The sequence below is a fragment of the Scyliorhinus torazame genome, chromosome 4 (genome assembly GCF_047496885.1).
Source record: "Scyliorhinus torazame isolate Kashiwa2021f chromosome 4, sScyTor2.1, whole genome shotgun sequence".
Taxonomy (NCBI): domain Eukaryota; kingdom Metazoa; phylum Chordata; class Chondrichthyes; order Carcharhiniformes; family Scyliorhinidae; genus Scyliorhinus; species Scyliorhinus torazame.
The window spans coordinates 270527058-270544578 of record NC_092710.1 but is presented as its reverse complement, the minus strand read 5'-3'; the positions used below and the strand labels follow the sequence as shown (position 1 = coordinate 270544578).

At 51.4% G+C, this 17521-nt stretch overlaps 1 protein-coding gene and 1 long non-coding RNA gene across 2 annotated transcripts in view; both read right to left on the bottom strand.

Annotated features, from left to right (window-relative positions):
• The window catches only part of gjb7 (gap junction protein beta 7), a 45779-nt gene extending 44728 nt beyond the window's left edge, over window positions 1-1051 (bottom strand). The window contains exon 1 of the mRNA XM_072499799.1: window positions 893-1051. The gene's annotated coding sequence lies outside the window, so the exon portion shown is untranslated. The remainder of the gene's footprint in view (window positions 1-892) is intronic.
• Window positions 1052-10825: 9774 nt separating this feature from the next.
• Window positions 10826-15395, bottom strand: LOC140411730 (uncharacterized). Its single transcript, XR_011940971.1, has 3 exons — window positions 15316-15395; window positions 12299-12440; window positions 10826-12156 (listed from the first exon to the last, which is right to left on the bottom strand). It is a non-coding gene; the product is annotated as an uncharacterized lncRNA (long non-coding RNA).
• Between the last annotated feature and the right edge of the window lie 2126 nt (window positions 15396-17521).

Here is a 17521-nt window from a genome sequence, read left to right as displayed (position 1 = left end):
AAAATGAGAAATATTTATGACAAATATTTTGGACCCATGCTGTTTTAGCAGTGGTTAGCACTATTGCTTCACAGCACCAGGTGCCCAGGTTCGATTCCCGGCTTGGGTCACTGTCTGTGCGGAATCTGCACGTTCTCCCCGTGTCTGCGTGGGTTTCCTCCGGGTGCTCCGGTTTCCTCCCACAAGTTCCGCAAGATGTGCTGTTAGGTAATTCGGACATTCTGAATTCTCCCCCTGTGTCCCCGAACAGGTGCCGGAATGTGGCAACGAGGGGATTTTCACAGTAACTTCATTGCAGCGTTAACAGTAACTTCATTGTAAGCCTCCTTGTGACAATAAAGATTATGATTATTAACTCCATGTAAGTGATTGATATTCGAATGAGTTAAAAGTGGACCCTCAGTGACACTGTGTTGAAGGCCCAGGTACAGCCCACTCACAATGTGGCAGCAGGGAAAACAGGACATCATTTCACCCTGTGAATAATTCAATTCATGTTGCACTTCTAGTTTTGCAGAAATGAGCTACCATTTACTCAGGTCATTTTTTCTGCAGTTACTGTGCAAACTGTTACCTAGAAAATGGCCAAAATATCAGAAACTCTGAAAGGGAGGTACAGGCACAAAGAGGTTAAAAGTTTGAAGAAGTAGGAATCTTTGTGGCTTGTGCAGCTCTTTATATTAATGACACTCGGTTATGTAAGATTAGGCGGAATCGCTAACAGATTTTAGCTTGATGAAAACATGAAATAAATTAAGAAACAAATGTTCACCCCATTTCCAGCACCTGGCCGGAAGGTTCGAAATGTACCTCAGCCACAAATAAGCCATTGCACTCTGAACTCTCGTTATTCCTCTGAATTAAAACACACAGAACAGGTGAGAGGATTTACCTTGCAATTGCTGAAAACTTAGTCTTCTCCGGATTACCCCTCCAGCAGGTTTACGTCAAATGATGTGAACTGAAAAATGATTTTCTCCAGATATAAAGCAAACTAGATGTACTCACAATAAGCTCTGTTTCGTTATATATTGAAAGTAAAATGATCTGTTTGTCCTTCCCCCACTGTGATCTCATAAGGTGTAACCCAAGCTTGCAATGTAACCACCTCCAATCATTCATATTAGAACCACCCTTAACTGCCAGCTTCTGTTTCTCGAATCACTTGTCTGCGCAAACACTGGCTATATCCTCATACAATTCCCCCCATACAATAGAAGTGGCTAAATAAAATAAATACAGGACGAATATCCTTTATCCGTAAATCCCCAAACCAAACACATCCAAACCCCGCAGTTTATTTGAACCGTTCGATCTTTAGGGTGGAAATCTAGTTGTTTGCCTGCACTGTTAACCTTACGATTTTTGTGGTGAAGGTATAATGTTTTTCAGGTAACCTGTATTTATTATTCAGTGTTACATATTACTTTTCTAGCCATTTTGTTTGCCTTCGACTATAACTAGCCTAGGCTCAGACTGCTATAATGTATGTTTATATCAGTATCTGAAAACTAAAATCATCAGGAATACAAAATCGAGTCGGTTTCGGATAAAGGATACGTCACCTGTATTCTTTTTGCACTTTCCCCTGAAGGAGTGACTAACACTGAGCTGCAGCTTCATGCGTGGAAATGACCCTCCATTAATTCGCTGATATCTGTTCTTTATGTGACTGCCTTATGAGTAAGGGGTACAAATGTGGTATCTGCTGGCAGACCAGTGACAGCAGCACCCAAACCTCGAGGTATCAGGCTGCGTCCAGGGGGGCCTGGGGTCTTGTGCTAATTGAATTGAGCTACCAGCAGCTCCAGGGGCAATCTGCTTATTAGCAGTTCTACAGTGTTGTCTGTCTACCTTGTAAGCAGCAGCCCTGAGGTAAAACGCAGGTGAAGATGGTGGAGGCAGGAGTGGGGGGGGCTGTATGTTCAGGGTAGCAGTTTAACTCCTGAGAACTGCTGAGCCACAAGGCATTCCTCTATTCCTCCCAGTAGGATAGGATGGCAACTTAAACAAAATCTTACTGTTGGTCACGGCTGCCAGTATCAGAACAAGGCCTGAGTGGACCAGGCCAGGCCCCCTGCTCAGCGCAGCACTGACAGGGGCTGCATGTGGCAGAGTGGTTAGCACTGCTGCCTACAGCGCTGAGGAGCTGGGTTCGAATCCCGGCCCTGGGTCACTGTGCCTGTGGAGTTTGCACATTCTCCCCGTCTCTGCGTGGGTTTCACCCCCACAACCCAAAGCTGGTTCTAATAAATTTGTCAGGCATGATTTCCCCTTCATGAGGCCATACTGATTCTGCCTGATTATATTATACATTTCTAAATGTTCTGCTATTACATCCTTTATAATGGACTCTAACAGTTTCCCTATGGCAGATGTTAAGCTTATAATTACTTTTTTCTCTCCTTCCCTTTTTGAATAAGGGTGTTCTGTTGGCAGTTTTCCAATTCTCTGGGGTTTCTCCAGAATTTAAGGATTCTAATTTAAGATTACTAGCAGTGCATTCACTATCTTCATTGCAGTGTTAATGTAAACATACTTGTGACAATTATAAAGATCATTATTATTATCTCTGTAGCTATTTACCTTAATATACCATCAGGTCCAGGGGACCTATCGGCATTCAGCCCTATTAGTTTCCTCAGTACTTTTTCTTCGGTTTTAGGTTTATTTCACTTCCCCTTCTTCCCCTTCACTTTCCTATTCCCAAATTTGTCGTGAAAATGTTAACTCCTCCCAGGTAGAAACACAGGATGGATGAGCAATGACCTTCAACCACAGATGCTTGTCAGCACCCAGTGTGCTAAGGATAGCACTTGATCTCCTGCACATCAGTCAGGCTGAGCTCCCAAATTCTGAGTGCAGAGGATCATATTGACAACACTGTCCCCAGATTTTCAGCCTCCCTCTGTTTGACATTTCTAGTATAATCAAAGTTACAACTTGTTTACTGTTTCACTAAGTGAAACAAAAGAATTCTTTGAAGAAACACGTGATGCTGCTACACATTGTGACCAAAGAAAATCTTACCTCATGATGCCTAATGGTAATAATTAAAACTATTTCAGTATGGGGCACATTGCACAGGCTAAATTTGACGCGGTTGGTGGAACAGATGGAGGAAGATTTCAAGAGATGGGATATGGTAGCATTGTCAATGGCAGGGAGGGTGCAGGCGGTTAAGATGGTGGTCCTCCCGAGATTCCTCTTTGTGTTTCAGTGCCTCCCGGTGGTGATCACGAAGGCTTTTTTCAAAAGGATAGAAAAGAGTATCATGGGTTTTGTTTGAGCCGGGAAGACTCCGCGAGTGAGGAAGGGATTCTTACAGCGTAGTAGGGATAGGGGGGGGCTGGCACTACCGAGCCTAAGTGAGTATTATTGGGCCGCTAATATTTCAATGGTGAATAAGTGGATGGGAGAGGAGGAAGGAGCGGCGTGGAAGAGATTAGAGAGGGCGTCCTGTAGGGGGACCAGCCTGCAGGCTATGGTGACAGCCCCATTGCCATTCTCACCAAGGAACTATACCACGAGTCCGGTGGTGGTAGCTACACTGAAGATTTGGGGACAGTGGAGACGACATAGGGGAAAGACCGGAGCATTGGGGGGGTCCCCGATAAGAAACAACCATAGGTTTGCCCCGGGGGGAATGGATGGGGGATATGGAATGTGGCAAAGAGTAGGAATAACGCAATTGAAAGATCTATTTGTGGATGGGAAGTTTGCGAGTCTGGGAGCGCTGACTGAGAAATATGGGTTGCCCCAAGGGAATGCATTTAGGTACATGCAATTGAGGGCTTTTGCGAGGCAACAGGTGAGGGAATTCCCGCAGCTCCCGACACAAGAGGTGCAGGACAGAGTCATCTCAAAGAAATGGGTGGGGGATGGTAAGGTGTCGGATATATATAGGGAAATGAGGGACGAAGGGGAGACTATGGTGGACGAACTAAAAGGGAAATGGGAAGAAGAGCTAGGGGAGGAGATTGAGGAGGGGCTGTGGGCAGATGCCCTAAACAGGGTGAACTCGTCGTCCTCGTGCGCCAGGCTAAGCCTGATTCAGTTTAAGGTATTACACAGGGCACATATGACTGGAACACGGCTCAATAAATTTTTTGGGGTGGAGGATAGGTGTGCGAGGTGCTCGAGAAGCCCAGCGAATCATACCCATATGTTCTGGTCATGCCCGGCACTACAGGGGTTTTGGATGGGGGTGACAAAGGTGCTTTCGAAAGTAGTAGGAGTCCGGGTCGAACCAAGCTGGGGGTTGGCTATATTTGGGGTTGCACAAGAGCCGGGAGTGCAGGAGGCGAGAGAGGCCGATGTTTTGGCCTTTGCGTCCCTAGTAGCCCGGCGCAGGATATTGCTAATGTGGAAAGAAGCCAAGCCCCCGGGGGTGGAGACCTGGATAAATGATATGGCGGGGTTCATAAAGTTAGAGCGGATTAAGTTCGTCCTAAGGGGGTCGGCTCAAGGGTTCACCAGGCGGTGGCAACCGTTCGTCGAATATCTTGCAGAAAGATAGATGGGGGAAAAAAGAAGGCAGCAGCAGCAGCCCAGGACTTGGGGGGGGGGGGGGGGGGGGGGTGGGGGGGGGGGGGGGAGGGATGGGGGGGGGGGGGGTGGGTGGGGGGGGTATAGCCTGTGACAAGGCAGTTGCCAATTAGGGCTAGTTTTCATTTTTGTTATTTAATATTTATTTATTTGTTGTTTTTTGTTTATATAAAAAAGGTCATTATTATCTGTATTGTTACAATGTTGTGTAAAGGATGCACAATGTACTGTGTTGGTTGACCAAAAATTTTCAATAAAATATTTATTAAAAAAAAACTATTTCAGTAAAAGACAAATCCTTTCCTTGTAATATCGCTCCTGGAAGTTTTAAATCCATTGGTAAGTTAATCATTTTTATATACCAAGGGATAGAATACATTACTGAGAGGTAATGAGCTCTGCTTTCAATTATCTACTCTCAATCAGTTATTCTTCAGTCTGACACCGTCTTAGCAACAATATTAAATATTATTGTTTCTTCTTTCTCACAGCAACACAAATGATAGAAATAAATCACTTGCGATTGGCAGAATACAGAAAGTGCTGTGGGATTAGTCAATCGCTGGGCTGGTTTTCAATTTGCAATTGTTCATGTTATTTGTTGTAAAGAGACCAAAACCCGCCAGCAGACATAATGGCCTGTGACTATAACGTGAAGTCACTGTGCTGAGAGAGCTTACACTGGCAATTTATGAATAACTAATGATTAAGCATAATTCATTAGTTTAATTGGAAACAGGCAGGCACAGGGAGCTAAAGATCCTCAGCTTCATTGGAATGCAATGGGAATGTTAAAGGGCAGGACTTCTATTCATCAGACTGACCCAAAGCTGACACCGAGGTGTTTCCCTCCTGTATCATTAATATCTTTTAGATGGGATGCTTACCCTTCCCATTTTGCGCACAATGTGGGGAAAACTCATGTGTGGCTTCAGGAGTTGAATGATTACAGCTAAAAGGCACATGCAGACATGACAAATAAAAATAATTTTAATAGTTCTATGCGACAGTCAACTTACTGCTTTCTACTGTTTCAGGCATTTGTTCCATTATGCCCTTTTTCTTTTTGGCTATTGTAGATGCAAATGAAGAAGGAAAGGTCTGTGCAACTGTAGCTCTGCTATAATGATCTAGACACATTATGGAGAATGTATAATGGACTCTAACTGCTGGTTATAATATTTGGACAATAACAAACCTTGCACAATGTTTCTAGAATTCTTGCAGTCAAAAGCACATGACACACCTGGCATTGGGGGGGGGGCGGGTTTCCCTGTCCCACCACACCAGGGGCGAAATTCTCCCCCAACGGCGCGATGTCCGCCGACTGCGCCAAAAACGTCGCCAATCAGACGGGCATCGCGCCGGCCCAAAGGTGCGGAATGCTCCGCATCTTTGGCGGCCTAGCCCCAACATTGAGGGGCTAGGCCGGCGCCGGAGGGATTTCCGCCCCGCCAGCTGGCGGAAATGGCGTTTGTTGCCCCACCAGCTGGCGCGGAAATGCGGCGCATGCGCGGGAGCGTCAGCGGCCCTGACAGTATCCCGGCGCATGCGGCGGGAGCGTCAGCGGCCGCTGAAAGTTTCCCGCGCATGCGCAGTGGGGAGAGTCTCTTCCGCCTCCGCCATGGTGGAGGCGGAAGGGAAAGAGTGCCCCCACGGCACAGGCCTGCCCGCGGATCGGTGTGCCCCGATCGCGGGCCAGGCCACCGTGGGGGCACCCCCTGGGGTCAGATCGCCCCGCGCCCCCCCCAAGGACCCCGGAGCCCGCCCACGCCGCCTGGTCCGCCGGTAAATACCAGCTTTTGATTTACGCCGGCGGGACAGGCAATTTCTGGGCGGGACTTCGGCCCATCCGGGCCGGGGAATTGAAGGGGGGGGGGTCCCGCCAACCGGCGCGGCCCGATTCCCGCCCCCGCCCAATCTCCGGTACCGGAGACTTCGGCGGGGGCGGGATTCACGGATTTCAGGGGCGAAATACTCCGTTATCGGCGGAAAGTCCGCCGATCGGCGCAAAAAACGGCGCAAATCTGACTTGCGTCACGTCGGAAAAATGGGTCGATAGTCCTCCGGCCCAAAATGGGCTAGCAGCGACGTAACGGGATCCGCGCTTGCGCAGTGGTTCACAGCCGTGCAGCGTCATACGCGCTGCACGGCGTGACGGCTCATAAGGCCGCGCTGCTCCCCCCCACCCGACCGCAACACCCGACCGCAACACCCGACTGGATGGCTGGCCGCCGCTCAGCCCCGAGATTCGAGTCACGTGATGTGGAGGCGCTCCTGGACGCGGTGGAGCAGAGGAGGGACGCCCTGTATCCCGGGCACGGCCGCAGAGTTGCCCCACGCCACAGCCGGCGTCTGTGGAGGGAAGTGGCAGAGGCCGTCACCCGCTGTGGCCCTGACACCACGGACAGGCACCCCAGTGCCACAAGAAGGTGAACGACCTCGTCAGAGCAGGCAGGGTGAGCCCTCCCCCATATACCCCCCTCCCCCATATCCCCCCCTCCCACCATATCCCCCTCCCCCATATCCCCCCACCCCCATATCCCCCTCCCCATATCCCCCCTCCCCCCATATCCCCCTCCGCCATATCCCCCCATATCCCCCCTCCCCATATCCCCCCTCCCCCATATCCCCCTCCCCGTAGCCCCCTCCCCCATATCCCCCCTCCCCCATATCCCCCTCCCCCGATCATATCCCCCCTCCCCATATCCCCCCTCCTCCATATCCCCCCTCCCCCATATCCCCCCCTCCCCCATATCCCCCCTCCCCCATATCCCCCCTCCCCCATATCCCCAAGTGAATCCAGCCCCAACCTTAACCTCTGCAATGCACGCGCAAGCGATGGCGTGCATTCATATACCTGCCTAACAGTGTTGCCTTTTACCCCTGCCACCCCCCCCCCAACAGGAGAAGCGCGCACACAACAATAGGGAGCATGTGAGGACTGGAGGAGGCCCCGCTGATGAGAGGCCACTGACCGAGCACGAGGAAAGGTCCCTTGAACTGGCTGGCGGACCTGTGGACCGGGAGGTTGCTGATGCAGAGGTCGGGGGCGTACTAGCGAGTGAGCCACCGACAGCCCGTCTCCATATCCCCCCTCCCCTATATCCCCCTCCCCCGTATCACCTGATCACTGCCTGATGTCTAACCATGCATGCTTCATTGTGTATCGCAGGACCAAACGTCCAGGCACCCATCCCCGCAGATGCAGACCGCCCGCAGGACAGGGTTTGCCAACCCCCTGGGCTCCATGGCTGCAAACCTGCAGACCCCTGTCGATACCAGCACGGGCCTCCAGGACTGGCAGCGCCAGATGTCGGGGGGGCGTCGGATGGCCAGTCCGTTCGCATCCCCCACCCATGTAGAGGCCTGGGGGCCATCGGGCACCCCGAGGGAGGAGGAGTGGTGTGGTCCGTCCCGGCTCCCTCTGTAGGGGAGGTCCCGGTGCATCCCATCAATCGCGCCCTGGACCATGGGAACCCGGCCACGGCAGAGAAGCCCACGGCCCGGCATCTTGGCTGGCCCGGTCCACGGGGAAGCGGATGTAGCGGTGCGCCATGGCATATAGGGCATCTGTCACTGCCCGGATGCACCGGTGCACCGATGTCTGCGATATGCCGGACAGGTCCCCCACTCGGTGCCTGGAATGACCCCGTTGCATAAAGGTTCAGGGCCACCGTAACCTTGACGGACACGGGGAGAGGGTGTCCCCCGCCAGTGCCACGCGGTGACAGGTGTGCCAGCAGGTGGCAGATGTGTGCCACGGTTTCCCCGGCTCATCCGGAGTCTCCCTCCTGCATTCCCGGTCCGTGAGGTCCTGGTATGACTGCCTGGGCCGGTACACACGGGGCGCCCTCGGGTGCCTCCGTTGCCGTGGGGCCGCGACGTCCTCCTCCCCCCCTCCTCGTCCTGTCGGTCGGGTGTCCCTCCAGCCTGGGCGGCTGCCGCCTGCCCCTCTGCAGCAGCCTGCGCCGCCTCTCTGGCACGCTCCTCCTCCTCCTCCTCATCCAGGGCAACATAGACATGAGCGGCTGCCGCCACGGCGGCCAACATCGCTGGATGATCTGAAAACATGACGGCCTGATGGGGGGAGGGGAACGACGACATGTCATCATTGCCCATATCCCCTCCTCCCCCCAGCCAGGTGGCATGGACCGCATGGGTCCAACTGTTGGAGGCTGGCACCTGGCCAGGTGGACCAACTCACTTGCCCTCCCATCCCCCTCCCCATCAGGGACCCCCCTCCCCCCCGGCACGGATCCCCCCCCACACTTCCACCCCGGCACGGACCCCCCCCCCCCAACCTCCACCCCGGCACGGACCCCCCCCCCCCCGTCCCCCTCCCCAGCAGGGACCCCCCCCCAACCTCCACCCCGGCACGGACCCCCCCCAACCTCCACCCCGGCACGGACCCCCCATCCCCCTCCCCAGCACGGACCTCCCCCCCCCCCCCGGCACGGAACCCCCCCAACCTCCACCCCGGCACGGACCCCCCATCCCCCTCCCCGGCACGGACCCCCCCCCAACCTCCACCCCGGCACGGACCCCCCCATCCCCCTCCCCAGCAGGGACCCCTCCCCCAACCTCCACCCCGGCACAGACCCCCCCCCCCAAGCTCCACCCCGGCACGGACCCCCCCATCCCCCTCCCCAGCAGGGACCCCCCCCCAACCTCCACCCCGGCACAGACCCCCCCCCCCAACCTCCACCGCGGCACGGACCCCCCATCCCCCTCCCCAGTAGGGACCCCAACCTCCACCCCGGCACGGACCCCCCCCCAACCTCCTCCCCGGCACGGACCCCCCATCCCCCTCCCCAGCACGGACCCCCCCCCCCGGCATGGACCCCCCCCAACCTCCACCCCGGCACGGACCCCCCCCCCCCAACCTCCACCCCGGCACGGACCCCCCCATCCCCCTCCCCAGCAGGGACCCCCCCCCCCAACCTCCACCCCGGCACAGACCCCCCCCCCAACCTCCTCCCCGGCACGGACACCCCCATCCCCCTCCCCAGCACGGACCCCCCCCCCGGCATGTACCCCCCCAACCTCCACCCTGGCATGGACCCCCCCATCCCCCTCCCCAGCAGGGACCCCCCCCCCCAACCTCCACCCCGGCACGGACCCCCCCCCAACCTCCACCCCGGCACGGACCCCCCCATCCCCCTCCCCAGCATGGACCCCCCCCCCCGGCACGGACCCCCCCCCCCAACCTCCACCCCGGCACGGAACCCCCATCCCCCTCCCCGGCATGGACCCCCCCCCAACCTCCACCCCGGCACGGACCCCCCCCAACATCCACCCCGGCACGGACCCCCCATCCCCCTCCCCAGCAGGGACCCCCCCCCCCAACCTCCACCCCGGCACGGACCCCCCCCAACCTCCACCCCGGCACGGACCCCCCCATCCCCCTCCCCAGCAGGGCCCTCCCCCCCAACCTCCACCCCGGCACGGACCCCCCCCCCAACCTCCACCCCGGCACGGACCCCCCCATCCCCCTCCCCAGCACGGACCCCCCCCCCCCGGCACGGATCCCCCCCCCAACCTCCACCCCGGCACGGACCCCCCCCCAACTTCCACCCCGGCACGGACCACCCCATCCCCCTCCCCCTCCCCGGCACGGACCCCCCCCCCCCAACCTCCACCCCGGCACGGACCCCCTCCCGGCACTCCCCCGGAGCCCAGCCTATTCTAACCACCCCCCCCCGCCGCACACACACACACACACACAAGCCGAGACACACCTCTCCTCACGCATTCAGACTGCGGCCACGCCATCGCCTGCCCAGAGCCAACCCCCCCAGGCCGTCACTCACCTCCACGCTGGTCGGCGTGAACCTGGAGCACAGGGTCACGCCGATGAAAAGGAGGTTTGATTCACGTCGACGTGAACGGTCATCTCGTCGACGGGACTTCGGCCCATCCGGATTGGAGAATATCGGCAGGCCGAAATCGGCAGGCCGAAAATCGGCTGCCTTGCGCAGACCCGTGACATTCTCCGCGGCAGCGGCGACATTAACGCCCCGCCGACTTTTCTCCCTTCGGAGACTTCGGCAACCGGCGGGGGCGGGATTCACGGCGGCCAACGGCCATTCTCCGACCCTATGGGGGGTCGGAGAATGACGCCCCTGGTGCGCCATACCGTCGGGATTCTCCGTTTCGCCGGCTGGTCAATGGGGTTTCCCATTGTGGGGCAGCCCCACGCGGTCGGGAAACCCCCGGGCTGCCCGCAAAAAGGAGACAACGGTGGAGAATTCAGCCTGTGATATTTGACGTGCAGCTCAAACAGATCGTTTATACATGAAAAGAAAATATGTAATAGGGCAACACAAGGTACACAATGTAAATACATAGACAACGGCATCGGGTGAAGCATACAGGGTGTAGTATTAATCAGATCAGTCCATAAGAGGGTCATTTAGGAGTCTGGTAGCAGCGGGGAATAAGCTGTTTTTGAGTCTGTTTGTGCGTGTTCTCAGACTTCTGTATCTCCTGCCCGATAGAAGAAGTTGGAAGAGTGAGTAAGCCAGGTGAGAGGGATCTTTGATTATGCTGCCCGCTTTCCCCAGGCAGCGGAACGTATAGATAGAGTCAGTGGATGGGAGGCGGGTTTGTGTGATGGGCTGGGCGGTGTTCAGGACTCTGAAGTTTCTTGCGGTCCTGGGCCGAGCAGTTGACATACCAGGCTGTGATGCAGCCCGATAGGATGCTTTCTATGGTGCACCTGTAAAAGTCAATAAGAGTCAATGTGGACATGCCAAATTTCCTTAGTTTCCTGAGGGCTTAGCGGCGCTGTTGTGCTTTCTTGGCCGTAGCATTGACGTGGGTGGACCAGGACATATTTTTGGTGATGTGCTCACCTAGGAATTTGAAGTTGTCGTTCATCTCTACCTTGGCCCTGTTGATGCCAAGGAGTGTGTACTTTGCTTTCTGAAGTCAATGACCAACTCTTTAGTTTTGCTGGCACTGAGCGAGAGATTGTTGTCGTTACACCACTCCTCTAGGTTCTTTATCTCCCTCCTGTATTCTGACTCGTTGATGTTCAAGATCCGACCCACTATGGTTGTGTCGTCAGCAAACCTGTAGTTTGAGTTGGAGTCAAATTTTGCCACGCAGTCGTGTGTGTATAGGAAGTATATAGGGGGATATGTATGTAGCCTTGTGGGGCCCCGGTATTGAGGACTATCGTAGAGGAGGTGTTGTTGTTTATCCTTACTGATTGTGGTCTATGGGTCAGAAAGCCGAGATCCGGTTGCAGAGTGAGGAGCCAAGTGCTAGGTTTTGAAGCTTTGAAATGAGCTTGGCTGGGATTATGGTGTTGAAGGTGGAGCTGTAGTCAATACATAGGAGTCTGACGTAGGAGTCCTTGGTGTCGAAATGCTCCATGGATGAGAGTGGGGTCAAGGAGATGGCGTCTGCTGTGGACCGATATGTCTTAAATCTCTGCGTGCACCATTGTATTGTCAGCCTATAAACATCTCCTCATGCTCACATGATCTTGCACGCTTGACCGATTGTCCTGCACAGCAATTATACATCAGGGTACATCCTCCCCTCACCACTTGTACATCACCTCTGTTTCATTTTTCCTTCTGATTGTAGCTACATGATCTATCGAAGGAAAAAACAACTTGCGTTTATATAGCTCCTATCGCAACCTCAGGCTATCCCACAGCACTTTACAGCTAATGAAGTACATTTAAGATGTAGTCACTGCTTTAATGTACAAAATGTGGTACACATTAAATCATACCTATTGTAGGGGGCACTGTACCATTTATGTGTGATCATCTGTCTTCCCGACAATCTCACCTCTGGTGCTTGTAAAAGAGGGCTGCACATAATAGAAGGTGTAATGTTCTTCGATTATGCTGTTGTTGAATCTTGATGTGGTACTGTTAACAAAGAACATTAGACTTTGTTTTACAACAAAACTATTTATTACTAACACTACTCTAAAAGATTACTATAATATCTAAGATTAATACAGTTGGAAATAATCGTCTAACACTAACTTACAATAAGGTACTTCAGAGCTACTCTAATATGTGACTACTATCAACTCGTGACTAGCACCTTCTTCTGTAACACATGATGCATCTGGGTTACGTGCCAGAATACTCGCATCACCTGCTGGTCAGATGCTAGAACTACAACAGTAAAACATATAATTTATAATACACATACAGATGATGATGATCTACTCATATCATATACAGATGATAGCCTACCTATCATTACAGAAGGGAGCAAACTTGCAAAGGAAGGGGCCCCATAACTTGTAGATATTAAATGACTTTGAGGATGCCACGCCCGAGATTATTGCTCTAAAGTCCCTATTTACGTACTGGCATCAAAGCGTCCGAAGAAGCAAATATAATGGCTTTATTCAATACTCACTCATGGCAGTAAAAGAGCGTTAATATACCCATTATATTTTCAATACGTTGCATTGTGTTCCAGTCGCAATAATTGAAAAATCTAAAAAGCACTTGCCTCACATGTTGTTGTTCTCAATTTTTCCAAATTTACAATAATAAACTGTTTAGCTTCATCCTTTGTGAATGCTTATCCAAAAGGCAAATGGTAAGTTTAATGGCCGATATAATGGTGCAATGATGTGTGTCAATTACATTCCTTTTCATTTTAAGACACACATGAACCATTTACTCATACAGTAATGACTCAGTTTTCAATCTTTAAAATGAAAATAAATTCTGTCAATGGGGGAAATAGAGCTGGTAATTGACTTCAGGAAGCAAAGTACTGTACACACCCCTGTCAGCATCAACGGGGCCGAGGTGGAGATGGTTAGCAGTTTCAAATTCCTAGGGGTGCACATCTCCAAAAATCTGTCCTGGTCCACCCACGTCGACGCTACCACCAAGAAAGCACAACAGCGCCTATACTTCCTCAGGAAACTAAGGAAATTCGGCATGTCCACATTGACTCTTACCAACTTTTACAGATGCACCATAGAAAGCATCCTATCGGGCTGCATCACAGCCTGGTATGGCAACTGCTCGGCCCAGGACCGCAAGAAACTTCAGAGAGTCGTGAACGCCCGCCCAGTCCATCACACAAACCTGCCTCCCATCCATTGACTCCATCTACACGTCCCGCTGCCTGGGGAAAGCAGGCAGCATAATCAAAGATCCCTCCCACCCGGCTTATTCACTCTTCCAACTTCTTCCATCGGGCAGGAGATACAGAAGTCCGAGAACACGCACGAACAGACTCAAAAACAGCTTCTTCCCCACTGTCACCAGACTCCTAAATGACCCTCTTATGGACTGACCTCATTAACACTACACCCCTGTATGCTTCATCCGATGCCAGTGCTTATGTAGTTACATTGTATACCTTGTGTTGCCCTATTATGTATTTTCTTTTATTCCCTTTTCTTCTCATGTACTTAATGATCTGTTGAGCTGCTCGCAGAAAAATACTTTTCACTGTACCTCGGTACACGTGACAATAAACAAATCCAATCCAATCCAATACAAATTAAGTATGAATTGACCATCACGGGTCTTCAGCATCATTGTCCATGATTGGAACATGATGGGAAGATAGCGGCCTTGCATGGCATTCGCAGAAAGACATTTCAGGAAACTAATAGTTTCACTCAGGGTGGATCTCGAAATACAAATAAATTTTAATGCACTTTTCCCACCCCCAATTATCTTGTAATCACACATTCCATAATATAATGAATGATGGCATTAAGAAAGAATTACTTAGACTACTCAAGTGGTCAGTTTCCACGCGTAAGCCTATAAGTGACAGTGTGCTTCCTAACTATTGCAGCTTGCTGATCCACCTCTTGTCCAACATTCACACTCACACACTTTGCATCATTGGACTGGAGTATAGAAATGTTGGCTGACATAAAGTAACTTCCAGCAGACCAAGAATTGAAACTGAAATTTGGTCTGTATGGTTCAGTATAATGTCAGGTTCCATATTTATCTATTGGGGAAGCTGTATCTTAGAAATTCTTCACTAACTCTGAGGTGAGGAGAAACTTCTTTACTCAGAGAGTTGGAATGCGTGGTCTGGGAGAGTAGTGGAGGTGGATTCCATAGGAGGTTTCGAAAGAGAGCTGGATATATATTTGAAAGGGATCATTTAGAGGACTCCGGGGATCGGGCTGGAGAATGGGACCAATGGGTAGCTCTTTTGGGAGCCTGTACGGACACGATGGGCCAAATGGCATCCCATAAGTCCCAAAAGACGTGCTTGTTAAGTGAATTGGACATTCTGAATTCTCCCTCCGTGTACCCGAACGGGCGCCGGAATGTGGTGACTAGGGGATTTTCACAGTAACTTCATTGCAGTGTTAATGTAAGCCTACATGTGGTACTAATAAAGATTATTATGATTATTATTATTCTCTGCTGCAAATAACAAAACAAAACAAAAACTCATTGATTGGAGCTTCCCTAAAAGCTACTTGGTCAGCAAATGGCAGAGTTGTAGACTAACAGAATGGAAAATGGCATTTTCACTGGTTTGGGGATTTTTTTACTGACATCAGGCAGGAAATTACCACCACGAGTGGCATGTAGAAATTGTAGTATGACAATCTTGTCTTCATTGATCACTGTGTTCCTAAAGGTTCCATTTTTAAATTGCATTTTACATTTCTTGGCTACTGATATTATTGTCCATATTAATACTGTTTCAAACTGTTCATTTTTATTTTACTAGTGCTGAAAACTTTCCTCTAATTTCACACTATAGTCAAAAGTAAACTTAATATTATACCTCAGTGCCGGCATACAAACAGCACAAACTGGTTCAGATGATAAAATCGCTGTGCAGTCTTCCGGAACATGGATTCCAAGAATGTTCCTTCCTTGAGTGACTCACCCAGGATAGGGCTAACCTGAAATTTCTCCCCACTTACTCACACATCCTAGCAACACACAAAGACTTACTTTGTATTGACCATTACATTCTCAGACTGCTGATGCATAATAAGAGAAAAGCAGTTTGTAGCTAAAAAGGTGTAATTATTTGACAGACTGTCAGCCCTTAAGCTACAAACCTCCTGTTAGTTAATAAAATTACAAGATGAAATGTAAGATTCAGTGTTGCGAAATGGAGGCAGTGCATTACAGATCTTAACCACACTCTGCATTAAAAAGGATTCTCCTCATTTTGTCTCTGGTTCTTTTGCCAAATACCTTTCTGTGTCCTTTGATTCTGCCATTTTTTTATTTGTTCATGGGAGATGGGCTTTGTTAGATAGGTAAGTATTTATTGTCCATCCCTAATTGTCCATGAGAATGCGATGGTGAGCTGCCTTCTAACACCGCTGCAGTCCAGGTGGTATAGGTGCACCCACGGTGCTGTTAGAGAGGGAGTTCCAGGATTTTGACCCATCTACATTAAGAACTAGGAGCAGGAGTAGGCCATCTGGCCCCTCGAGCCTGCTCCACCATTCAATGAGATCATGGCTGATCTTTTGTGGACTCAGCTCCACTTTCCGGCCCGAACACCATAACCCTTAATCCTTTTATTCTTCAAAAAACTATCTATCTTTATCTTAAAAACATTTAATGAAGGAGCCTCTACTGCTTCACTGGGCAAGGAATTCCAGAGATTCACAACCCTTTGGGTGAAGAAGTTCCTCCTAAACTCAGTCCTAAATCTACTTCCCCTTATTTTGAGGCTATGCCCCCTAGTTCTGCTTTCACCCACCAGTGGAAACAACCTGCCCGCATCTATCCTATCTATTCCCTTCATCATTTTATATGTTTCTATAAGATCCCCCCTCATCCTTCTAAATTCCAATGAGTACAGTCCCAGTCTACTCAACCTCTCCTCGTAATCCAACCCCTTCAGCTCTGGGATTAACCTAGTGAATCTCCTCTGCACACCCTCCAGTGCCAGTACTTCCTTTCTCAAGTAAGGAGACCAAAACTGAACACAATAGTCCAGTTGTGGACTCACTAACACCTGATACAATTGCAGCATAAACTGCCTAGTCTTAAATTCCATCCCTCTAGCAATGAAGGACAAAATTCCATTTGCTTTCTTTTTTTAAAAAATATATTTATTAAAGTTTTTTAACACAATTTTTCTCCCTTACAAACAATAACCCCCCCCCCTAACAAAAAAAAACGAGAAATTGCGCAGAGCAAGATATATACATGGCAAAATGATGTATTTACACAGCTTTGTACACTGGCCCTCACCCGTACGTGCCAGTTTCCCCAACCCTTCATGATATCGCTTGCTCAAACACCCTCCCAGGCAGTCCCCCCTTTCCCCCACCCCCCTCCCAGGATGTCCCCCCCGTCCATCTTCCCTGGGACAAACCGGTGGTTACCCCTGATCGGGGACCACACCGATGCTCCCATTGCACCCCGGTGCCGTCTCCACTGGCCCCAGATCCTTAGCGTGCCGCCACCACCGGGCTCGTGGTATACTTTGTCGGCGAGAGCGGCAGCGGTGCTGTCACCAACGCACCCAGGCTCGTTCCTTTACAGGACGCCATCTCCATCCTCTTCCATGCCGCCCCCTCTCCCTCCATAACCCACTTGCGCATCATCGCCACATTTGCTGCCCAGTAGTAGCTCCCCAGGTTTGGCAGCGCCAACCCTCCTCGGTCCCGACTGCGTTCCAGGAACCCTCTCCTTACTCTCGGGGTCTTATTCGCCCACACAAACCCCATAATACTCCTGCCTACTCTCTTAAAAAAGGCCTTAGTGATCACGATGGGAAGGCACTGAAACACAAACAGAAACCTCGGAAGGACCACCATTTTAACCGACTGCACACTACCCGCCAGCGAGAGCGGTAACATGTCCCATCTTTTGAAATCCTCCTCCATTTGCTCCACCAACCTCGTCAGATTCAGTTTATGTAGGGTCCCCCAACTCCTGGCTATCTGGATCCCCAGATACCGAAAGCTCCCCTCCGCCCTCCTCAGCGGTAGGTCCCCTATCCCTCTTCCTTGGTCCCC